The sequence below is a fragment of the Schistocerca americana genome, chromosome 10 (assembly GCF_021461395.2).
Source record: "Schistocerca americana isolate TAMUIC-IGC-003095 chromosome 10, iqSchAmer2.1, whole genome shotgun sequence".
Classification (NCBI taxonomy): Eukaryota; Metazoa; Arthropoda; class Insecta; order Orthoptera; family Acrididae; genus Schistocerca; species Schistocerca americana.
In genome coordinates this window covers 63,697,344-63,723,240 of record NC_060128.1, presented here as the reverse complement: position 1 = coordinate 63,723,240, position 25,897 = coordinate 63,697,344, and the positions used below count along the sequence as shown (strand labels likewise).

The 25,897-nt window shown below is 44.3% G+C and overlaps 1 protein-coding gene across 8 annotated transcripts in view; it reads left to right on the top strand.

Annotated features, from left to right (window-relative positions):
* LOC124552687 (poly(rC)-binding protein 3) overlaps positions 1-25,897 on the top strand; it is a 504,870-nt gene that overhangs the window by 218,883 nt on the left and 260,090 nt on the right. For all 8 annotated transcript variants that reach the window (XM_047127022.1, XM_047127010.1, XM_047127021.1 and 5 more), the window contains exon 2: positions 3,800-3,840. The gene's annotated coding sequence lies outside the window, so the exon portion shown is untranslated. The remainder of the gene's footprint in view (positions 1-3,799; positions 3,841-25,897) is intronic.

Sequence of the window (25,897 nt, the reverse complement as noted above, 5' to 3'; positions counted from 1 at the left end):
GCACTGCAGTATTGTACATATGGTACCAGGCGGTTATGTTATCCCATTGCTGTTGTAAGTCTTGGCAGTGAAGTGGCGCGCATTTGTCAGTCGGACGTATGGAATCAGTGCACTAAGATGGAGACGTCGCCAGAATGCAGAAAGGAGCTATTGTGTCGAAGGTGTCCTTAACACCACCGTGACTGAAGTTACGTAATTTGTTGGTATATGAAAGCGGACACTCCATCGTTTCTACGAGGAATGGTGTACCATTCGCAGCCATATTACGCTGATAAGGACAGTGCTCGCACGAAGCTGCTAACCGACGTGAAAAGAATGTCTCGCCTTGCCAGTACCAATCCGTTTCAAACACGACATGTATTTCTACTGTCAGTCAATGCAGTTCCACCTCCACCAGTTTTAGGTTCAAAAATGGCTCTGAGCACTATGGGACTTAACATCTGAGGTCCAGTCCCCTAGAAGTTAGAACTACTTAAACCTAGCTAACCTAAGGACATCGCACACATCCATGCCCGAGGCAGGATTCGAACCTGCGACCCTAGCGGTCGCGCGGTTCCAAACTGAAACGGTGACAGGGATCCACTCATTTAGCTGATGGTGTTTTTCAACATTCTCGGTGACCAAGTGTTGCCCGTTTTTTTTTTTAAGCGTGTACTCAATTTACCCATCGGCAACACATAGTGACAATGTACACATAATTGAATAAACAAATACAGAAATGCATATTTACAAGAATAAAAAGCTTAACTGTTACAGTTTTGTACATAATGTTTTAAAAATTGAATTGAATTGAATTGGAAAATAATTAAGTATATTGGATTACAATTCACACAAAGTTCTTCAATATCTTCGGAATGAATATAATGTAGTCACCAGCATCTTCCAAGATAACAGCCTTGTTCATACAGCTGCACGATTACGATCTTGGTTTGACTGACAGTCATGCACCCAATCGCACCCCACTTGCCCTCTAAAGCATCCGGTCTAAATCCCATAGAAAATGTCTGGGACTGTTTGAAACAGCGTGTGGAGCAATCAGTAATCTCGTAACTTGGTAATACAGCTCGACGGAATCTAACCGTCAGTGAGTAACTGGAGCTTGATGCGTTATACATGAAGAAATTTATTTACTGCGTTGACGATTGGAGGCCATTACTAAAGCTGGAGTCGGTGTTACAGTTTGTTATTATGGTGTCAAGTAGGAGGGGGGGGGCGGAAGGGGATAGTGATTTGTTTGTCCGGCGCGTTAATATGCATTGTTTTGTGTCTGTATACATTGAAAGTGCAATGCCATTTACTACAACGTGTAAAAAATGCTTGTGGATTTATGTTCGATTGTCCAGTTGTGCAATACGTTTCGATAGATGTCATTGCCAAAAATAGAAATGGGTTCCTCAGTCTCTGATGAGAGACACTGTGTCCGATGTTTTACGACTAGTGGTAAAGTATTCGAAACTAGGTACTGGGAGAAAGGAAAACAACGCGAAGGAATATTCAGTTAACACACAACAGCATTGCTAATGGGGAACAATAATATAAGAAACAATACGGCGTCACGTCCTCGAACTGTTCGAGCAGATGGTTGTTGTCTTTTAAACGTCCCCATTTGTTGACTCAGGGATCGAGACGTGGCTGCACGATCCGTTACAGCCGTGCGTATAAGATGCCTGTCATCTCGACTGCTAGTGATACGAGGCCGTTGGCATGCAGCACGGCGTTCCGTATTACCCTCCTGAACCCACCGATTCCATATTCTGCTAACAGCGCATTGGATCTCGACCAACGCGAGCAGCAATGTCGCGATGCGATAAATCGCAATCGCGATAGGCTACAATCCGACCTTTATAAAAGGCGGAAACGTGATGGTACGCATTTCTCCTCCTTACACGAGGCATCACAACAACGCTTCACCAGGCAACGCCGATCAACTGCTGTTTGTGTATGAGAAATCGGTTGGAAACTTTCCTCATGTCAGCACGTTGTAGGTGTCGCAACCGGCGCCAACCTTGTGTGAATGCTCTGAAAAGCTAATCATTTGCATATCATTGCATCTTCTTCCTGTCGGTTAAATTTCGCGTCTGTAGCACGTCTTCTTCGTGGTGAAGCAATTTTAATGGCCAGTAGTGTATCACCTGGTGGAATGGTGTTTCTTGTTACAACATGCCTATGATCTTTTCCGGATACGCCGTCATTGAGACGGACGGCTGTTCGAAACACGTCGCGCACCACGGACGCGTTGGGGCGTGGGGGCATTCGCCTGGCCTCCCTCGTGACGTGTGGTGGTAATCGATGCCTGTGAACTACGTGAACATTATTGCGGACCACCTGCACCCTTTCATGCTTGACGGCTTCCTCCAGCACGGTAACTGTCAGTGTCACCAGGCCTGAATCTTGCTACTGTGCTCTGAGGAGTTGTATAGTGAATTGACGTCTTGACCTCCGAATTCGCCTGATCTGAACCTGGTGGAACATACATGTGACGCTATTGGGTGCCGTTTTCGCACCCACAAACCATCGGCCCATAGTTTACAGAATTGTCCTGAGCTGTGTGTAAACATCTGCCGTCTCATACCTGCAGTTACCTGAATCCACGTCGCGCAGAAATGTTGCTGCGTTGTTTTTTAATGATGGACCAACGACTAATAAGCAGGTGGTGGTAACGTTTTTTCATCAGTGTGTTCGGTTTCAGTGGCTGCAGCCGTGGTAAATGATAGGACTGCGCTTACCGCCGCCTACAAGAAAGCCACAGACTGCTGCTGCGGCCCGAGTAATGTGATAGCTGGTGGTTGTTCGTGCCTTTTTCTGTGTAGTGCAGGGGTCGTTTCCCTTCCTCTGCCCTCACCGACTCCTTGACAATTTCAGTTCCAGTGATATTATCATCATCTGTCGGTGTTCATTTTCTTGAGTTGCAGTCCTTTTGTGCTCACACTGAAGTCAAAGCAATGCTTTTGGCATTTCTTTTCGTTTTAGGTGGAGATTTCCTACATTTCGTTTAGTACCTCTAAGCATTTTATTTAGTTTTATATTGTACCCTGTCCCGTTACGATTCGTGGTCAAGGGGCCATGTCACTCGCTGTCGAAGATGTACGTGGCGCTTTGCGACATTTAATCAGGCCCTGATCTCTCTGGGTCAATTCACTGTACTCTTGTCTTGCACCTTCTATGAAATATTTGCACATTACAGGATAGAAGAACGTAGTCTAGAGGGTAATCAGGGGATCAGGAAAACTGCACCAAGTGACAGTTCCTTCTGAGAGGAGATGTAATGAGGATGAAGAGACGTCCTGCCCATAGAAGTGACACCTAAAAGTGTGGTGGCGCTCGGGAAGTTTTTTGTTGAACAGCACGTTCTACGTCATGTTTGTTCCAATACGGGAAAAATATATTCTTTAGTCGTCCAGATTCCAGTACTGCAGTAGTCTGATTGCGGAAACACACAACCTGTAGTGGCCGCTTCCCTTTTGGATCGCTTATGTTGAATCTCGTGATATTTCTCAGCGTAAGTGTCAGCATCTTTCAGCCAGATTAAACTAACGTATGCAGATATGAGAGTAGCGTTTGGGCATTGATTTGTGTCGGATGTGTGCACTGTATTCATTGGTTAAAAGTTCAACGAGCATCTGTCCATTTTGGCGACTGTTACGTCGAAAGTTTTACCGTATCTTTAATGTTAAAGCTTTTCTACGGTTTTGTATCTGACTGTTGGAGACCCGCTGTTATTGGTTATGAATGGAGACTGGAATCTACGATTCTTATACTGAATTAACCCAGAGTAACTAATTGTTCTCTTTTGTTTCAGATCGACAATAAAGCGGTCCGCTACTGTGTTAATGATTTTTGGTAAGTGAGGCTGTATTACTTTCTTCTCCTACCAACTTTTGAATGGGCTGCATGTAGTCTTATTTTAATTAAATCTTTAGTTTGTGTCCTTTGTTGCCAGTAAAAATGTTTTCTTTAACCGTAAATTTCGTTTGGCGATAAGAATTTCGAATTATGTGTCTTTCATGATTTCATTTAAGAATGTACGTGCACACGATGGAAATTTTTGTTTGGCATTTAACTACGAAATAATTTGAACCTGGCTAAGGGAGAGAAAGAAATGTGACGCCACTTTTTTAAGGAACCGTTCCGGCATTCGCCTGACGTGGTGCATGGAAACCACAGAAAACTTAAATCTGTTTGAAACATCCTAGTAGATTAAAACTGTGTGCCGGACCGAGGCTCGGAACTCGGAAACCCAACCATTCGCAGACAGGTGCTTAACCGCCCGTGCCACCAAAGCACATGGATCACGACTCTTCCTCACGTCTTCCTCGCCAGTACCGCATCTCCTACCTTTTAAACTTCGCAGAAGCTTCCCTGCGTACTTGCAAGACTAGCTCTGCCTAACTCGCAACACAAGTCTGGGAAGTTACGCAGCAGAGCTTCTGTGAAGTTTGTAAAGTGCAAGATAAGATACTGGAGGAAATAAAGCTGAAACGAAGGGTCGTGAGTCGTGGATGGGTAACTCAGTCGGTAGAGCGATTGCCCGCAAGAGGCGAAAGTGTAGAGTTCGAGTCACGGTCCAGCTTTAGTCTACCAGGAAGTGTCAAATCAGCGCACACTCCGCTGCAGAGTGAACCTTCAATACCCAAAGGATGTTTTCCGGCAGCCGTGTCATCCTCTGGCTTGCGGCGTCATGCGGGTTCAGTATGGAGAGGCACGTGCCGTTTTCAGACTTTCCAGACAGTGGAGTCGCCATCAACGAACCTGTTCATGAAACTAAGAACTACTTTAAGAGAAAAGGTTTTGGTGAGCAGTCATCCAGACGTGCCCTTTGCGAGCATGATTGCCGGCCGCGGTGGTCTATCGGTTCTAGGCGCTCAGTCCGGAACCGCGCGACTGCTACGGTCGCAGGTTCGAATCCTGCCTCGGGCGTGGATGTGTGTGATGTCCTTAGGTTAGTAAGGTTTAAGTAGTTCTAAGTTCTAGGGGACTGATGACCACAGATGTCAAGTCCCATAGTGCTCAGAGCCATTTGAACATTTGAACCATTTTTTTGCAAGCATGATGCGTAAAGTGTTTTCGGGACCTAATTGTCCGGTAACGGACCTGGATACGCGAAGCTACGGTACATGGAAGATTACTGGTTCAGGCAGTTTAGGAATATCAAAAGGTGTGTTACCGATCTTCAAAAGCGCTTCCTGTTTTAGTCCTCTTCAGCCCTTTCGTTATACTGCTTTGATAAATAATGCTAGTGGTCGTGTACTGTATCACTTTGCTCAAGTATGAATATGGGATACCTCCTTAAATACTTGAAGTTTTGAAGATATCACGGATAAAATAGAAGGATCGAAAGGTTATCTACATATTGTACTGCTAGTTGCCTACAGTTCTATGAATCGGAACAACGTAGAAGGGTATAAGTAGTTTGAGAGGAAACTGAGAAAGATACGACAAAGGACTTCGAAGATCAGAGAATGGAATGAATAGTTTCTTGAAAAGTGGTTAAAGATGAACATTAAGAGAAGTAAAGAAAGGACTGGGGGGGGGGGGGGGACGAAATAATGAAGTATAGTAAAATTAAATAAGGTGAAGCTGAGGGAGGGGTTACGAAATGAGACGCAGAATATAGAAGTGTTCTACTGTTTCGGCAGTAAAATAAGCGACAATGAGAGAAGTAAAGAGGATACTCAATGCAGACTGGAAGTAGAAACAAAAGCTCCTGTGTAAAAGAGAAATTTGTTAACATCGAACATAAATTCCTGAATATAAATTTGTTAAAGTATTTGGAGTGTGGCTTTGTATGGAAAAGTGGACGATAAACAGCTGAGATACAGAGAGAATAGAAGCTTTTGGAATTTCGTGCTACAGAATAATAATGACGATTAGGTGGGTAGATGACGTAACTAATGAGGAGGTACTGAATAGAATTGTGGAGAAAAGAAATCTGTGGCACAACTAGATGTGGTACTACACCGAGGAATAGTCGATTTGGTGATGGACAGCTGAAAAAAGGGGAATGAGCATTTTAGATGGAGACCAAGGCTTATGACTACGGTCAACAGGTTCAGGTGTGTGTGTGTGTGTGTGTGTGTGTGTGTGTGTGTGTGTGTGTGTGTTGCAGAAGTGAAGACAGACCAGCGTGGAGAGCTACGGCTTCGGACCGACAAACCCGTCATCATCAGCAACGCGCTTAAGATTATCGTGAATAGTGTGACTTCCTGATTTTCTGCAGGTGCTCATAAGTACTGGTGCTCGGTGGACGTGTGCACGGTTGGTTCAGGTTGCGAAGTGCCTTGCACGGCAGTCATTTCTTGCTTTCGAAGACTTTGACTTTTAGGGGTTCTTTGATTTATGCCCCAGTCTTGTCAAAATCTCGCCCGTAGGGGATTTGTTGTTACGCCGTGGTTGCATAATACATGAAATACCGTGTTCTGGAGCGTGTTTGATCGCATGTGAAACGAAGGCGACAGTCCCTCAGAATTTATCTACTTTGCAGCGTAACTTGCGTGGCCGTTAAACTCCAGAAACGTAAGTGCGTTATCGTTTGGGAATGTTAATTTTTCAAATGGTTCAAATGGCACTGAGCGCCATGAGACTTAACATCTGAGGTCATCAGTCCCCTAGAATTTAGAACTACTTAAACCTAACTAAGCAAAGGACATCACACACATCCATGCCCGAGACAGGATCCGAACCTGCGACCGTAGCAGTCGCGCGGTTCCGGACTGAAGCGCCTAGAACCGCTCGGCGACAAAGGCCGGTATTTTAATTTTGATATGGCGCGAAGAGGAAAGATGTATACAGTTTTTTTCTGTAGCTTTCACTTAACATATTGCAATCTTATTCACATGCTGTTAGGAGGATAGTGCATCTTCAAAAATTATCATATGAAGGTTTCTCGAAATGCTTTACTTGCAGTTCCTAAGAGTTGCCACTTCAGCTTGCTTCTCTTCGCTGCGATGGATGACGTTTCCAAAAGTATTTACGCATCGAGATTAGCGAAACGCTAATTGTGAACCAGAGTGAAATGAGTCGTGCCTGAGACCGAGATATTGTCATCTAAAGCGACTAAACTCAGTTCTTTTTTCTTTTTTTGCGGGTGACAGAATGCAATGATCGGTTCTGTAGCCGTTACTGCATTCGACCGCTGAAAGTAGCGCAACCACCATTCTCACGTAACAGCTTGATACCAGCATCGATTGACGGTTGATGTAATCAAACGACGCGTGTCTATTATGTCACGCGCGTGTCATGTCAGTTTAAAATGAAGCACTATTATTTACAATGTTTGTGTTATTTTGTTCTGGAATGAATTTTAATAAAAGGCGGTCTCCTCCGCATGTGGGCTGTACGGTAGAGGAGGCATTGTGAACACAATGTGAGGTGAACTGCGTGGGCTGGTGTCGCCTGCGGACATACCGTTCACAATGGCAGCCATCACTTTGAGTGACAGCTACTCATCTGCCTAGCGACACGACGCGTTGTGGGTGGCATCTCCTGAAGGACACTGCTCTACGTTGCAGTCTGCTTATTGTCGTGCTTCAGTCAGGCTCTTCGTCTCTGATCTCCATCGCACACTTGTAGCGCTAACGCCTGCGTTACAGACCTGATTAGTTCTGCTATTACTTAGCTGCATATGGGGGACAAAATAGCCTGTAAAGTGCTATAAAATTTCCAGTGAAGGAGATTCGTGCCGGCCGTTGTGACCGAGCCGCTCTAGGCACATCAGTCGGGAACCGCGCTGCTGCTACGGTCGCAGGTTCGAATCCTGCCTCGGGCATGGATATGTGTGATGTTCTTAGTTTAGTTAGGTTTAAGTAGTTCTAAGTTCTAGGGGACTCATGACCTCAGATGTTAAGTCTCATAGTGCTGAGAGCCATTTGAACCATTTTTAAAAAAATTTTGATTTAAAAGTTATACAGTGTACGTTAACTTAACATTTTCGTTTAGTAATAATACAGAATTTAAACAGAATTAAAAAGGGACACTGTTGTTAACGAAAACTGAGCCAGGTTTAACAAGATATAATAAGTTGTCGTCTCTTCCTCTATGAATAGATGATGAATGCAGCTAGCCGCTAACTTTGTGTAATGTTTTGTCTGTATAGACGTGTATCTGTTGCCTTTAAGACCCTTTCACCTTCACACATAAATCTATACCGTAATGTAAGGGCCTCCCGTGTCTTGGCTGATCCGTAATAAGACAGGCGAAAAGTTAGACTAATGGAGGATTATTAGTATTATCTCTATTTTCATTCGCTCTCTCTCTTTCTCGCCTTTATCTATGTACAGTTTTTATTATAATATTTCATTACGTGAAATCAGCCAAATAGGATCTTTGGTGGAGTCCTTCGTCTTGGTAATCAGCGGCTGGCTTGCTGTAAGAGATCTTTACATTTATTATTACTGTTAAACACTGTATTCAGTCGGGAGAATCAATCGTGTGGACAATTTGTTCCTTTTACGAAAGATTACGAATTCCAGATGTGTACGAAGCCTTTGTGGACGATTTAACACAGACTCAGTGATTACAGGCTCTATTCTACACAGCTGAAACTTCCCCACTAATTACAGGGCCAACGTGATCATCAAATGGTTCAGAAAAAACTCATTCGTTCATTCACTCCGGAATAAAAAGTCACAAACCTTATTTATGAAGGAAATTCTGTATTAAATCCATCTCCATTACATGTCCAGATCTCCGGTGATTCCACGTCTTAATTATTTTCCGTTTACACTCTCTTTCTATTCAAACAAACCGCTAGTGGCACAAAAGTTAATTCGCTCGATTAAGCGAGAAGAAAATCAGAATATTATCTCTCAGAAATACGTAAATCCCTTCTGTTTTAGCAAACAGAACACAGCATGTTGTTATCAATGGAGAGACGTCTACAGACGTTAAAGTAACCTCTGGCGTGCCACAGGGGAGTGTTATGGGACCATTGCTTTTCACAATATATATAAATGACCTAGTAGATAGTGTCGGAAGTTCCATGCGGCTTTTCGCGGATGATGCTGTAGTATACAGAGAAGTTTCAGCATTAGAAAATTGTAGCGAAATGCAGGAAGATCTGCAGCGGATAGGCACTTGGTGCAGGGAGTGGCAACTGACCCTTAACATAGACAAATGTAATGTATTGCGAATACATAGAAAGAAGGATCCTTTATTGTATGACTATATGATAGCGGAACAAACACTGGTAGCAGTTATTTCTGTAAAATATCTGGGAGTATGCGTGCGGAACGATTTGAAGTGGAATGATCATATAAAATTAATTGTTGGTAAGGCGGGTACCAGGTTGAGATTCATTGGGAGAGTGCTTAGAAAATGTAGTCCATCAACAAAGGAGGTGGCTTACAAAACACTCGTTTGACCTATACATGAGTATTGCTCATCAGTGTGGGATCCGTACCAGATCGGTCTGACGGAGGAGATAGAGAAGATCCAAAGAAGAGCGGCGCGTTTCGTCACAGGGTTATTTGGTAACCGTGATAGCATTACGGAGATGTTTAATAAACTCAAGTGACAGACTCTGCAAGAGAGGCGCTCTGCATCGCGGTGTAGCTTGCTCGCCAGGTTTCGAGAGGGTGCGTTTCTGGATGAGGTATCGAATATATTGCTTCCCCCTACTTATACCTCCCGAGGAGATCACGAATGTAAAATTAGAGAGATTAGAGCACGCACGGAGGCTTTCAGACAGTCGTTCTTCCCGCGAACCATACGCGACTGGAACAGGAAAGGGAGGTAATGACAGTGGCACGTAAAGTGCCCTCCGCCACACACCGTTGGGTGGCTTGCGGAGTATAAATGTAGATGTAGATGTAGAATCCCTACTCCAGAAGCTGTCCTAGTTACCACTCTAACAACCATGGAGAATGCATATATGCATCTCTGTTATGTCAAAGAATAAACGCGCTAGAAAACTCTTTGGCGTCGTCTAGCTGTCGCCGCATATGTTACGAGAAAATTAGATCAGATACTTTTTCAAAGTGAATGAATGTGGATGGTTTGATTGACAATGATTAATTGGTGCGTGGTAGAGGGTATTTTCTGTGGGGACGTTACACAGGGACTCCCGTGTCTACAAAATTTGCGCCACGCTTTCAGCTACCAGATGCTGTGTTACAGTGTCGAAAGTATTTTATACGTGACGACATTCGGAAATCTAATCTTCAAAGGCGTTTTCCTCGACTGTTTACGAAGTTTGCGTCGTACTGCTTTAGGAAATTTACGTACGCGCTCTGACGTTCAAAATCTGTGAATATGAAGAAAATCGTAGAGTAGCCTTACGTAAGATGTCCTTCAAGAAGCGTAGTTCGCAAAGTTATTTCAGTAAACACTTGTCAGTTACATTTCTCTTTCAGCTATTTATTTATTTATCTATCGTATCCAAGACATCACCAAATTACAAAAAAAAATTATATTACAATGCAAGAGAAGCAGTTATAATACAATAGTACATGGTTATAAGGTAAATTAACTACAATAATATAGAAAAGTATGTAACATATAATAAGCGCTAAGGATGCGAAACAGAGCGATTTTCATATCCCACGTGAAGCCCAATACACTGCAGCTTGAATAGCCTTGTCATTTGCTTCAAATAGGTCTTGAGTCGAACACGGGTTGTTTAGTTTCCTGCAGACCAGTAGATGTTGTGGGTCTTGCTGCTCTCCACACTCGCAGGGCTCTCTTTCAGCTAAGACAGCTTGTATCATAATGTCTTAGCTCTTTCAGCTAAGACATTATGATACAAGCCCAAATACGTTTAAAGCGTGTTGCCCAAAGCCGACAATCATAAAGGAAGGAGAAAGGGGAGTAGTTGTGCTCCTTCATTGCAAATACATCTTTTTTGCCTCCCACCTTCTCCATTCGAGATTTAGTGCAGATTGTATAGAAACAATGGACAGTCGTCGCTACCTTTGAGCGGACACGGAAGGACCTACGAAGTGTTGAAAGGGGTCGCCGGGTGGGGCAAAATGAGGGGCGGTGAGTTGGCTCGTGAATATTTTATCCGGTTTATTACGGCTTCGGGCTCTGTGTCGAGTCGGAGCGGTGAGCAACGGGTGGGAGGCGGCGGCCGCCTCGCCTTCATTTTGAGCCCCCGCGTGTCCCCGGCTGTGGTGTGGGGCCGCGTTTCGAGGACCGGCGCGAGAGCTAAAGGTCAGCATCTCTTGAAGGAGCGCCCGCAGGGGTGGCGGCCGCGCCTCGCCATTGGAGCGCCGGCGCGGTGACGTCAGAGCTGCGGAGGCGTGGCCTCGCGTGGGGATGTGGTAAAGCCGATTGGCAGGCGCGGCGGCCGGCTGAAGGGCGGCCGGGTGGGGGAAGAGGGGAGGGGGGGGGGGTTGAGCGGGCGCGAAGGCCGCGCAGGCGGCGGAGGAGGATTTGTAAACCGTAGGTAAAGGGAGAGTAAGTAATCACTTAGGGCGTGTTGGAAGGGGTGGCGATCGAGGCCGGGCGGGTCGCGCGCGGCCTGCCGGGAAAGAGAAATAGGGTTAGCGGGGGAGGCGGAAGCACGGGAGACGCTGAGCGGCTAGAGAGGACTATTTTACGACTCTTTGGCTTCAGTCGGATCCTGGCACTTTGCGAAGATTATTGGAATTTTAAATCTTTGAAGGCGTCAGGGCATCACTGGCGAGAGGGAAGCGATGGAGTCTGCAGTTGATGGATAGATCTGACTCACGGTCCACCCACCATCTCCTCCTCCTCCCCCTCCTCCTCCTCCTCCTCTCTCTCTCTCTCTCTCTCTCTCTCTCTCTCTCTCTCTCTCTCTCTCTCTCTCTCTCTCTCTCTCCCCTCACGTATCCCGTCGCTTGTTCACGAACGCCCACGACACGGCAGGCGATTCAGCGAAGTAGACGATAGCGCTTAAATTTCTACGAACTTCGGCACGGCAACACCGCTCTCATGACCAACGCTTCTGACAGCGTGGTTTTTCGCTGTCTTCGTGATTGCATCATGTCAGACATGAGCGTCTCCTACAGTAGCTCGGTTCGCGGAAAGTGTAATAACGCAATAGAGATAAAGTTTATGCTTGTACGAGAGAAACTGCTTGCTATTAAGAACTTACGTAAGTCACTTCTGAGACGTCATTTGTACGACACCAGTAATGTGCGTCGTTGCCTACTCTCATTTACATTACGTATTCTTTGACACTTAGCACATCAAACAGCTGCCATGCTAGGGAAATGGCGCTGTTGCCGCTGCGGCGATTCAGTATTTGCACGTAGCACCCGACATTTGCGCCGGCGTTGTACCAGCAGTTTGACGGTCGCGCGCACAGTGGAGCAACAGCCAATACCTCGGTCTGTTTCCTAGGAACCAGATACTAATAGGGACTCTCCGTAAAGCTGTACCATTAATACCCCGTGTAAACCCGCCACACCAAAATAAAACTGCCCCCGTTGTTGCAGCAGCGCATATTCCAGCAACGCCGCAGTGAATCTGCCCGTCAGTTGGACGCTATGTTGGAACAACGCACAGTGTCTCTGCCGACCAAACAAAATTTTGGCAGCGAACCGTGTTTCACGTTCCGCTTGTGAAAATGTAGATACTAGCCTCCAGCTGAGTGACTCGTGCTACGAATTTATGCATTGTTAAACATGTTTCAATTCTTAACAGAGTAAAATAATGTTAAACTCAGACGTGAAACGAATTTTTTTGCTGTACCAGTTTCCCTTGACATTTTGTAGCCTCAAATTCCCCTTATGCGATTTGCAACAACGGAAGTAGCAGCATTACTGATGATGGATAACATTTTTATATGAACGCATACGATAGTCATAGTGTACATGTCATACTTGTATGTCGGAACGTGATGGCCAGCTGCTGACGGTATAATGTCCTAGGGCATGACGTAAGAACTATTGGAAAACACAAGACAAATAACTGGAAAAGGAATTGACAAATTCATAAAGTATCTGCGCCAAATCACACTGGAAATACATACAGAAACGTGTGATGTTTGTCTAAAGAAACATAATGATACTCGACTTTCGAAAAGCCTCTTAAAAAAGAACCTGAGCATTGAAAATATGTTAAAGATTCCGAATCGCCCAGATGGAACTGCCATCAGAAAACCATGCAAAACTAAGAAAATACTAACAGTTAACACCTAAGAATGCTGGTGATGACTGTTTGAAATCATATTTCAAATCATTTCGAAAAATCGAAGCACTCGTCAGAGCATGAAACTCTTAAGTATTTTCAATAAAAATGTTTCTACAGCAATAAGTTAAATCAATGTGGATCAAAGTAGGAAACGAGTAACAAGTATGAAATCTCTTCGAAGTTAAATAATGAGATTATCAGGCAACTTCAAAATTTCAAGCCCATTCGCCAGGTTTTTTTTCTATTAGAAGTAGATAATTTAAATTCGTAACTGTGGGTTATTTTCTAAGGAACTTTTGAAAGAAAATCGTACCAAATAGAATTTGAATAAACATATATACAAGCTAAATTTTCACGAAGTTTTAAATGTTATCAACTGGCTTGAAGATAAATGTAATATTCTTCTGATGAAATGTGCAGGAGAAAAATGTTGCTCAGCTGGGCTTGTAATATTCTAAGATACTTAGGTAAATCTTACCGATTCGCCTTGATATTGCCGGAATATTGAAACAAAGCAGACAGTACTCTGTAGAAGAGCTTCGAATGTTTTGATCACTGTTCGTTGTACACGTACTATCTCAGTGTATACGTGATCCTTCTAGGATGTTAGCTCAAAATATTAATACACACACATGTCGGTCATCTTGGTTTTGAGAGTTATATATGAATGTAACGTGCGAGAGGGGTTTATTATAATTAATAGCGAAATCTGACAAGAGCAAGAATAAACGGTAATAGACGCAAAAACGCTCCAATAAACATATGTGCGCAAACGAGCTGTTAGCGAGATAACTCTGAATGTGTGTGGATATGAACTGCCACTGACTTCAGCATTCCATAATGTCATATTTACTTCGAATCTGTTTGAGATGCGAACTTTCTGGTTGTTGTTGTTGTTGTTGTTGTGGTCTTCAGTCCTGAGACTGGATTGATGCAGCTCTCCGTGCTACGCTATCCTGTGTAAGCTTCTTCATCTCCCAGTACCTGCTGCAACCTACATCCTTCTGAATCTGCTTAGTGTATTCATCTCTTGGTCTCCCTCTACGATTTTTACCCTCCACGCTGCCCTCCAATACTAAATTGGTACCGCGCGACTGCTACGGTCGCAGGTTCGAATCCTGCCTCGGGCATGGATGTGTGTGATGTCCTTAGGTTAGTTAGGTTTAAGTAGTTCTAAGTTCTAGGGGACTGATGACCATAGATGTTAAGTCCCATAGTGCTCGGAGCCATTTGAACCATTTTTGAACTAAATTGGTGATCCCTTGATGCCTATCAACCGATCCCTTCTTCTAGTCAAGTTGTGCCACAAACTTCTCTTCTCCCCAATACTATTTAATACCTCCTCATTAGTTATGTGATGTACCCATCTACAGCATTCTTCTGTAGCACCACATTTCGAAAGCTTCTATTCTCTTCTTGTCCAAACTATTTATCGTCCATGTTTCACTTCCATACATGGCCACACTCCATACAAACACTTTCTGGTTAAGTCCCCATATAATTTGGTTCAAATACCATCCATTTCTTCAACAAGAATTACAATACAGCTTCAGGTCGTTACATGCTCGAATTTACTGTACACTCCTTACGTATACCCAGCGTAATCTCGTACAGAAAGACAAGACTGTGTAATTCTCTCATCCATTATTTCTACCATATCTAGGAGAGCCCCCCCCCCCCCCCCCCCCCCATGAACCATGGACCTTGCCGTTGGTGGGGAGGCTTGCGTGCCTCAGCGATACAGATGGCCGTACCGTAGGTGCAACCACAACGGAGGGGTATCTGTTGAGAGGCCGGACAAACACGTGGTTCCTGAAGAGGAGCAGCAGCCTTTTCAGTAGTTGCAGGGGCAACAGTCTGGATGATTGACTGATCTGGCCTTGTAACATTAACCAAAACGGCCTTGCTGTGCTGGCACTGCGAACGGCTGAAAGCAAGGGGAAACTACAGCCGTAATTTTTCCCGAGGACATGCAGCTTTACTGTATGATTAAATGATGATGGCGTCCTCTTGGGTAAAATATTCCGGAGGTAAAATAGTCCCCCATTCGGATCTCCGGGCGGGGACCACTCAAGAGGACGTCGTTATCAGGAGAAAGGAAACTGGCGTTTTACGGATCGGAGCGTGGAATGTCAGATCCCTTAATCAGGCAGGTAGGTTAGAAAATTTAAAAAGGGAAATGGATAGGTTAAAGTTAGATATAGTGGGAATTAGTGAAGTTCGGTGGCAGGAGGAACAAGACTTTTGGTCAGGTGATTACAGGGTTATAAATACAAAATCAAATAGAGGTAATGCAGGAGTAGGTTTAATAATGAATAAAAAAATAGGAGTGCGGGTAAGCTACTACAAACAGCATAGTGAACCCATTATTGTGGCCAAGATAGACACGAAGCCCATGCCTACTACAGTAGTACAACTTTATATGCCAACTAGCTCTGCAGATGATGAAGAAATAGGTGAAATGTGTGACGAGATAAAAGAAATTATTCAGGTAGTGAAGGGAGACGAAAATTTAATAGTCTTGGGTGACTGGAATTCGTCAGTAGGAAAAGGGAGAGAGGGAAACATAGTAGGTGAATATGGATTGGGGGGAAGAAATGAAAGAGGAAGCCGCCTTGTAGAATTTTGCACAGAGCATAACTTAATCATAGCTAACACTTGGTTCAAGAATCATGAAAGAAGGTCGTATACCTGGAAGAATCCTGGAGATACTAAAAGGTATCAGATAGATTATATAATGGTAAGACAGGGATTTAGGAACCAGGTTTTAAATTGTAAGACATTTCCAGGGGCAGATGTGGATTCTGACCACAATCTATTGGTTATGAACTGCAGATTGAAACTGAAGAAACTGCAAAAAGGTGGGAATTTAAGGAGATGGGACCTGGATAAACTGAAAGAACGAGAGGTTGTAGAGTGTTTCAGGGAGAGCGTAAGGGAACAATTGACAGGAATGGGGGAAAGAAATACAGTAGAAGAAGAATGGGTAGCTCTGAGGGATGAAGTAGTGAAAGCAGCAGACGATCAAGTAGGTAAAAAGACGAGGGCTAATAGAAATCCTTGGGTAACAGAAGAAATATTGAATTTAATTGATGAAAGGAGAAAATATAAAAATGCAGTAAATGAAGCCGGCAAAAAGGAATACAAACGTCTCAAAAATGAGATCGACAGGAAGTGCAAAATGGCTAAGCAGGAATGGCTAGAGGACAAATGTAAGGATGTAGAGGCTTGTCTCACTAGGGATAAGATAGATACTGCCTACAGGAAAATTAAAGAGACCTTTGGAGAGAAGAGAACCACTTGTATTAATATCAAGAGCTCAGATGGCACCCCAGTTCTAAGCAAAGAAGGGAAGGCAGAAAGGTGGAAGGAGTATATAGAGGGTTTATACAAGGGCGATGTACTTGAGGACAATATTATGGAAATGGAAGAGGATGTAGATGAAGATGAAATGGGAGATACGATACTGCGTGACGAGTTTGACAGAGCACTGAAAGACCTGAGTCGAAACAAGGCCCCGGGAGTAGACAACATTCCATTAGAACTACTGACGGCCTTGGGAGAGCCAGTACTGACAAAGTCTACCATCTGGTGAGCAAGATGTATGAAACTAGTGAAATACCCTCAGACTTCAAGAAGAATATAATAATTCCAATCCCAAAGAAAGCAGGTGTTGACAGATGTGAAAATTACCGAACTATCAGTTTAATAAGTCACAGCTGCAAAATACTAACGCGAATTCTTTACAGATGAATGGAAAAACTGGTAGAAGCGGACCTCGGGGAAGATCAGTTTGGATTCCGTAGAAATGTTGGAACACGTGAGGCAATACTAACATTACGACTTATCTTAGAAGAAAGATTAAGAAAAGGCAAACCTACGTTCAAGCATTTGTAGACTTAGAGAAAGCTTTTGACAATGTTGACTGGAATACTCTCTTTCACATTCTAAAGGTGGCAGGGGTAAAATACAGGGAGCGAAAGGCTATTTACAATTTGTACAGAAACCAGATGGCAGTTACAAGAGTCGAGGGGCATGAAAGGGAAGCAGTGATTGGGAAAGGAGTGAGACAGGGTTGTAGCCTCTCCCCGATGTTATTCAATCTGTATACTGAGCAAGTAGTAAAGGAAACAAAAGAAAAATTATGAGTAGGTATTAAAATTCATGGAGAAGAAGTAAAAACTTTGAGGTTCGCCGATGAAATTGTAATTCTGTCAGAGACAGCAAAGGACTTGGAAGAGCAGTTGAACGGAATGGACAGTGTCTTGAAAGGAGGATATAAGATGAACATCAACAAAAGCAAAACGAGGATAATGGAATGTAGTAAAATTAAATTGGGTGATGCTGAGGGAATTAGATTAGGAAATGAGACAATTAAAGTAGTAAAGGAGTTTTGCTGTTTAGGGAGTAAAATAACTGATGATGGTCGAAGTAGAGAGGATATAAAATGTAGACTGGCAGTGGCAAGGAAATCGTTTCTGAAGAAGAGAAATTTGTTAACATCGAGTATAGATTTAAGTGTCAGGAAGTCGTTTCTGAAAGTATTTGTATGGAGTGTAGCCATGTATGGAAGTGAAACATGGACGATAACTAGTATGGACAAGAAGAGAATAGAAGCTTTCGAAATGTGGTGCTACAGAAGAATGCTGAAGATAAGGTGGGTAGATCACGTAACTAATGAGGAGGTATTGAATAGGATTGGGGAGAAGAGAAGATTGTGGCACAACTTGACTAGAAGAAGGGATCGGTTGGTAGGACATGTTTTGAGGCATCAAGGGATCACAAATTTAGCATTGGAGGGCAGCGTGGAGGGTAAAAATCGTAGAGGGAGACCAAGAGATGAATACACTAAGCAGATTCAGAAGGATGTAGGTTGCAGTAGGTACTGGGAGATGAAGAAGCTTAGACAGGATAGAGTAGCATGGAGAGCTGCATCAAACCAGTCTCAGGACTGAAGACCACAACAACAACAACAACATCTAGGAGAGGGCTGTACGCTTGACTTTTGAGATGAAACGGCGTGTCATCCTCAGCCACTAACGTCATTAGATGTCGTATGGAGGGTCACGTGGTCAGCACACCGCTCTCCCGGGCGTGAGTTGTCAGACAACCCGACTTTGGGTGCACTCACACTGGCAGCTGCTCGACGGATTACCAGCGGTTCCAAGTTGGCTTCACGACGCTGAGTGCATCCCATGCCTGTCTTCCTACCGAGGGAATGGAACGCAGGTCCGGCACATGGCACTCAGATACGGAGGCAGACAACTTTTGAGATGATCCAAAGGAAAATGCAGAACCAGAGGATTGGGGGAGGGGAGGTGGTGTTCTTGGAAGCCAAGGCACGGCGCTGCTCCATCTTGGAGCATGCGACGCGTTAGACGTCGTCTCACACCAGAAGCTGAGTGTGCCTGTGTAGACGGTCGTTTACGGAGCCATATTCACTTAGCATTTCTGATTTTGCTCTCGAATGCTTTGTCGTATCAGTTTTCGCGATTAATTGTGTACAGCCTGTATACAAACCTCAAGTAAAAATATAGTGAAAATGAAGTGCGACTTAAAGTAGTATAAATATGTCAACAAAACGAGGGAAGATGCTCTACGATCGCAGCAGGAGATACGTGCAGGAAGCTCAGAGAAAAAAAAACTTACCTATCAACGTGTCGTTATACATATATATCTACATTGTGTTCCAGAAATGTCACGACACCCTTCGAGGGGTTTGAGAAGGGTGTCTTGAGGAAGAAATCGAGGGTAGGAACCCGTGTCCGGAAACGTCATCCAACGACGCTACAGAGCTTCTTAAGTTATATACGCCGGCGCTTGCCACTAAGGCTAGCCCCTCCTTTTCGACGGCAAACGAGACTTTCTACGCTGTCGGACAGATAGCGGATTTTCTTGCAATATTCTTCGTTATTCAGCGATCGCGACTGATTGCGGAGATCACCAGTGGTCAACATGGTGCTAGCTGCTGTATAATTATGCCTGCTCTCCAATGAATGTGATACTGTGTCGTCTCAGTGGAGGATGGTTTTGGACGCCGGTTTCCATCTACTTTATTTTTCCCATGGGATTATCTAAAATCATCAGTTTTCTCGGTATACGGGGAGAAAATGAACCGCAAATGGAAACGCTTTATCGCGTCGTTGGATGACGTTCCCGGACACGGATTCCTATCCTGTATTTGTTCCTCCAGACGCCCTCTAGAACCCCTCGAAGTTCGTCGCAACATTTCTGTATATGTACAAGATGGGAGGGATAAGGTCTGAAAAGCTGGAAAGAAAGTAGCATTTACAGAGCAGAGTATTTTTCAGAGATATTAAATTTGAAAAAAAAGTTTTTCTTTATAGTGTGCACATTATTTTGTTACACATTTTGTGCCATTCTCATCTTTGCATCACAAACAAAACAGAAATGAATAAATTACATAGGGTCAAAAGTATTTTGTTGAAACCATACACAAGAAAAATAATAATGAAGAACTGACCCATAATGGTTATGGTTTAATGCTTGGTTGCATAGCCCTTTGCGTGCAGTACACCTGGTTGGCATGGAATCCACGAGTTTGGCGAATCGGACCTGAGTAACCGTGTTCCATTGCTCACGCAATTCTTTCTACAAAGCCGCTTTGTTAGTGCAGTTGTGTTGGCGATCACGTCTATACAGCACGCCACCAAACATTTTCTATGCGGTTTTTGGCCATTCGAATACCTGTACTTTGTACATCTTCAGAACTGTCTTCACATGGCTATAAGTGTGCTTCGGATTCTTGCCGTGCTGGAACTGCCAGTTATGAGGCATATTTAGTCTTCTGTTAAGGTATTACATGGTGTCTTATGATTCATCACATTTCAAACTATCCATTACCCCTTGAATTTCGACGAGAGGACCTGCACCACGTAGCGAGAAACAGCACCACAGAGTGGTACTTTGCACTTTCTACGTGCGGTTAAAGGCGCTGCAGTCTGGAACCGCAAGACCGCTACGGTCGCAGGTTCGAATCCTGCCTCGGGCATGGATGTTTGTGATGTCCTTAGGTTAGTTAGGTTTAACTAGTTCTAAGTTCTAGGGGACTAACGACCTTAGCAGTTGAGTCCCATAGTGCTCAGAGCCATTTTTGCACTTTCTATTATTACTCTTGTTTTTCGATCGTCGAAGGTACTGATCCCTCCTGAGGCTGTGAGATTAAATTTACTTTCATCACTCTATGGAATTTTTGACCAGTCTGCAGTGGTGACGCAACCTTCATAGCAAACGGTAGTCTAGCCTTCCTGCTCCGAACTTACCATAGGTTTTCGAGAAGCTCATCTGCCATTGAGCTCTATAGTTGCTGAAAGCAATGTTTAACTGCCGAAACGTGAACCTCCACTCCGTGTTTCACCTGTGCATCAACGTGGTACTGCCCAGGCTGATCTTTTTGGGATCAGCCATCGATTGCCTTCTTTTGGGATGGTTTTTCGGGGTCCACCATTTCGTGCATTGTTCTCTATTGTCGCCCCCCCCCCCCTTTTTTTTAAGCCAGGTCGATACATTCGCAAGCTGTTGTGAAACGCCAAACGGCTTTGCAACTAACAAGGGAACCTCCCCATCGCACCCCCCTCAGATTTAGTTATAAGTTGGCACAGTGGATAGGCCTTGAAAAACTGAACACAGATCAATCGAGAAAACAGGAAGAAGTTGTGTGGAACAATAAAAAAAAATAAGGTTCTACCTTGCCTGATTTAATTTTTCTTGTGGATGTCAGTTGCCTCGCATCGAACGGACGGACGGACAGATAATAATTGTCTGAAAATAGAAAGTTAAACTTGACACTCGAGGGAAGGCTTGAACCAAGGACCTCTCGTTCCGCAGCTGCTCACGCTAACCACGGGACCACGGCGCTCCTGAGCTCACACTACCCTCGATGTTGCCTATCTTGCCCATGGACTACTCAGTTTGTATATTTTGCTTATTTTTTTCATAGTTCCACACAACTTATTCACATTTACCAACCTACTAGTTTAAGTAAGAAATTCTTCTGAACGACATGGTAAGTGCTTTGTATTCCTTGCTGCCTACCAGTGGTTCGAAACGAGTTGATACTGTTTCGTGCCGTGTCCGTACGTCAGGTCGGGGGAGAGGCGCTCGGCTGCACGCTGTGTGTCGGCCACAGAGCCGGCCGGCGGCTTTTGTTTGTCAGAGCGAGTGCTGCTGGGAAGTGTGTCGTGTGGCGTGACGGCAGCTTTCAGGCGGACCGGCGCAGGCGCAGGCGCAGGTGAGATAGCGCCGCGGGCCGCGCCTGCCGTCGCCAGATAAACCTTCCGCCCCGCACCGCCGCGCCTCGCGTCGCTCACCAGACTGGACCAGTTTTACGGCACTAGGACCGTAGCACCGGCTCACAACACTGGATCGCCTACAGCGCTTTGTGTGACGTCTACATTACTAGACGGCTGTGTCCCAGGGCACGGATCGACTTGTAGGTTCCCCGTCTAACGTATTCCAGGAACAACAAAAATTTGATATTCAGTACCCCGTTTCGTACAAACATTGACCGGATTTAAAAACTTCAAATGCTGTCGTGTTCTATTCCTTAGGAGTGTGATTGTACCTAACGGTTGCTGTTTAGTTCCTATTCTCAGCCGGCCGGTGTGGCCGAGCGGTTCTAGGCGCTTCAGTCTGGAGCCGCATGACCGCTACGGTCGCAGGTTCCAATACTGCCTCGGGCATGGATGTGTGTGATGTCCGTAGGTTAGTTAGGTTTAAGTAGTTCTAAGTTCTAGTGGACTGATGACCGCAGAAGTTAAGTCCCATAGTGCTCAGAGCCATTTGAACCATTTGTAATTGGTGTATATGACAGAGTTATGTTGAATAATGTTTATTCCAGAAATGACATCTCAAATAAACAGGAAGTGGTCCTACGATATTCACTTAAAATAAAGACAGAAAATACCCTTATTAAATGCAGTAAAGTTATGTTCAGAGCGCTACGGGAATGGTATTAAAATATCCAAACTAAATTGTAATCTATATATACTAAGATGGTATCTGTTCTTCCGGACATGTCCGAAGCTCACCGGCCACTTGACCATCTTCTTCTTCTTCTTCTTCTTCTGTGCGAATGCACAAACAGTGCCCGAACTCTTCCGGGAATCGGCAACGCGCCGCGAGTAATGAGTATAATGGGCGGGGCACTACGAATGTAGTGCGGGACAATACGTTGAGAATGTGGGTTTCGCGGGAGGCGTGCCAGAGATAAACCCCTGCAGTCGCGCTATCCTCTGTATTCTCGGTGGCTCAGATGCATAGAGCGTCTGCCATGTAACCAGGAGATCCCGGGTTCGAGTCCCGGTCGGGGCACACATTTTCATCTGTCCCCGTTGACGTATGTCAACGCCTGCAAGCAGCTAAGGGTGTTCATTTCATTGTAAATTAAATTGTAATCAAAGTTACATAAAGACGAAGTTCATTTCATAATCACTATACGTGAAATATTCCCTATCTTAAAACAGTTCAGAGTTCAACATGAACTTTCCACAAAAAGCACTCACTGTCTATCCTCAGTTTTGTAATACAAGCGGCAAAGTCAGAGTCCTACTCTGGAGCACATTCAGAACTTCGAAATACACTGAAGCGCCAAAGAAGCTGGTATGGGCGTGGGTATTAAAATACAGAGACATGTAAATAGGCAGAATACGCCGCTGCGGTCGGAAGCGCCCATATAAGACAAGAAGTGTCTGGCGCAGTTGTTAGATCGGTTACTGCTGCGACAATGGCAGGTTATCAAGATTTAAGCGGATTTCAGAGTGATGTTATAGTCGGCGCACCACCAATGGGACACAACATGTCCGAGGTAGCGATGAAGTGGGAATTTTCCTGTACGACCATTTAACGAATGTACCGTGAATGTCAGGAATCTCGTAGAACATCAAATCTCCGACATCGCTATGGCCGGAAAAAGATCCGGCACTAACGGGACCAACGAAGACTGAAGAGACTCCTTCAACGCGACAGAAGTGCAACCATTCTGCAGATTGCTGCAGATTTCAGTGCTGCGCCATTAACAAATGTCAGCGAACGAAGCATTCAACGAAACACCATCGATATGGGCTTTCGGAGGCCAAGGCCCACGTGTGTACCGTTGATGACTGAACGACACAAAGCTTTACGCCTCGCCAGCCGCTGTGGCCGAGCGATTCTAGCCGCTTCAGTCCGGAACCGCGCTGCTGCTACGGTCGCAGGTTCGAATCCTGCCTCGGGCATGGGTGTGTGTGATTTCCTTAGCTTAGTTAGGCTTCAGTAGTTCTAAGTCTAGTGGACTGATGACCTCAGATGTCCCATAGTGCTTAGAGCCTTTACGCCTCACCTGGGTTCGTCAACGATGACATCAGACTGTTGATGGCTTGAAATATGTTGCCTGGTCGGACGAATCTCGTTTCGAATTGTATCGAGCGGATGGACGTGTACGGATATGGAGGCAACCTCATGAATCCATGGACCCTGCATGTCAGCAGGGGACTGTTCGAGCTGATGGAGGCTCTGTTATGGTGTTCAAATGAGCACTATGGGACTTAACAGCTGCGGTCATCAGTCCCCTAGAACTTAGAACTACTTAAACCTAACTAACCTAAGGACATCACACACATCCATGCCCGAGGCAGGATTCGAACCTGCGACCGTAGCAGTCGCGCGGTTCCACACTGTAGCGCCTAGAACCGCTCGGCCACCCCGGCCGGCAGTACCAACACAAGATGGACGAATAAGTGCCCACATACGTACACCTAACGTTACAAGACTAAAGGTTTAACATAGCAAGACTAGTATTACAGTGATAAAGTGTGTGCATGCAGGCAGCGTACTCACGGCGCGCAAGTACCCCGACTAACATATTCTCCTGTTACGACTTAGTGACTTCCTACAAACTTTACAGATGGTTTCGAAATTTAGCGAAAGTTTAATCTTCTAACACCTCCAATATCTTGAAAGGAAAAAAGTTTATCGCTTACTAAATTTTCACTGTTCATGCAGTAAAACTGTAATACCAGGCATGACATTTTAATCTTACTACTAACTCCTTCCACAACACATTTCGCAAACACTGTCCACATGTACTTCAGAATGTGCTTACAAAAATATTATTGTACGAGGTATAATTTTCCAGATATGACATTTTACACATAGGAGTTCGGTTCTCTAAAGGACCGTGTGAGTGGATGTTTACTTGTCTAAACCAACATCCAAAACATGTAACTATATTTCTTGAATAAAACATGAATTAATCTTTAGAGTACCAATTTCGCTTTGAAGTAACAGTGCCTTTAGCATGAGACGACTAATGCTGTTGAATGGCAGAGGCACCAAGTGGTTCACTGGGGTACCTTTACGAATGTAATACGTTGCAATCATTTAGAACGTTGGAAGCAACAGTCGGCGCGGATATCGTGCTACGTAACTATACGAGTGGTGTGTGTGTGTGTGTGTGTGTGTGTGTGTGTGTGTGTGTGTGTGTGTGTGTTTTCTTGTTGTGATCGCAAAACCACTGCAACAGTATGTAGTATTGATACAAAATTTGTTAAATGTTGGGCTTATTTTTGCCTGTTATTTAACGCTATAACTTGTTTAATGCGTCATGAGCTCATGGGAGTTTCGAGATGTGGGGTTGCGTCTAGGAAAAATGCGGAATTTCTTGGAAATATATGATAGGACTTGATGGGTGAAAATGGTATGTTTCAATGGTTTCACAATTTATTATTTACTTTTTGCTAATTCCTTCTTGTATTCGTGTGTGATAATAAAGGTTAATTTTGTGAAAAAATTAAAAATATATAATTCGTATAGTTGGGACTCAAAGGGGTAAAAATAAAGAGTTTATCCCACAACAAAAACCGTTAACAGTGGGTATGATTACTCCCCGTGGCTTGGTGGCTAAGAGTCTTAAAGTGTCAGACTGTAAATGCTCACGGTGCTTTCTCGAAATGTTCAGTCGTGTGACACACATCACCCCTTTCATTTCGTCAGCCGTTTCTTCTGTAGTGGTCAATCCAAGGATTGGTTTGTAACAGCTACAATGGCAGCTTGTCTCCATTCTGTGCGTCGTTCAGCTTTTCTCTTCATTTCTTTATAGGTGTTACATCCCACATCGTTCTCGATTTGATCCATGTACCTCAGCCGTGGTATTCCTCTTGGTCTTTTTCTCTCCACATATTCCTCTATGATTGTGTTCAGGAGTCCTTTATGTCTTAATAGATGGCCTGTAAATCCCTATTATAGTCAATTTTCCACAGCTTGCGTCGCCTAGTCGTGAGTCTCGCTGCAAACGCCATTGATTTGATTTGATTTGATTTTAACAGGAGAGCTAAAACAGCTTAGGTCTAACTCGCCACTGCCCGCACCGAAACTAGGTTTATTGTGCGGTATCGCTCCCTGTATATCTAGTAAAGCCAACCAGTGCCCTTAAATAGTGCAAGGAGTCCCTCTACCAGTTTTTTGTTAGGTCTAGTTGTCCCGAAGATTCTGTTTCTTTTACTCTCCAATGCCGTGCATTCAAAGATTAGGTGTGATGCAGTTTCTTCACCCTCGTCACAGATCCTGCATTTAGGGTCCTCTTCCATTATACCCATTGTGTGTAGGTGTTTTTTGAAGTTCCCATGGCCGGTCATCAGTCCAGTTGTGAGTTTGATCTCTTTCCTGTTCAATCCCAGGATTACAGAGCTTCTTTTAAAACATGGCTTGGGCATCATTACCTTACCATGTTTTCGTTTATGGACCTTGGTCCAATATCCTACGTTCTGTTTCGTAAGCCAGTTCCGTAGTTCTAATCTGATCATAG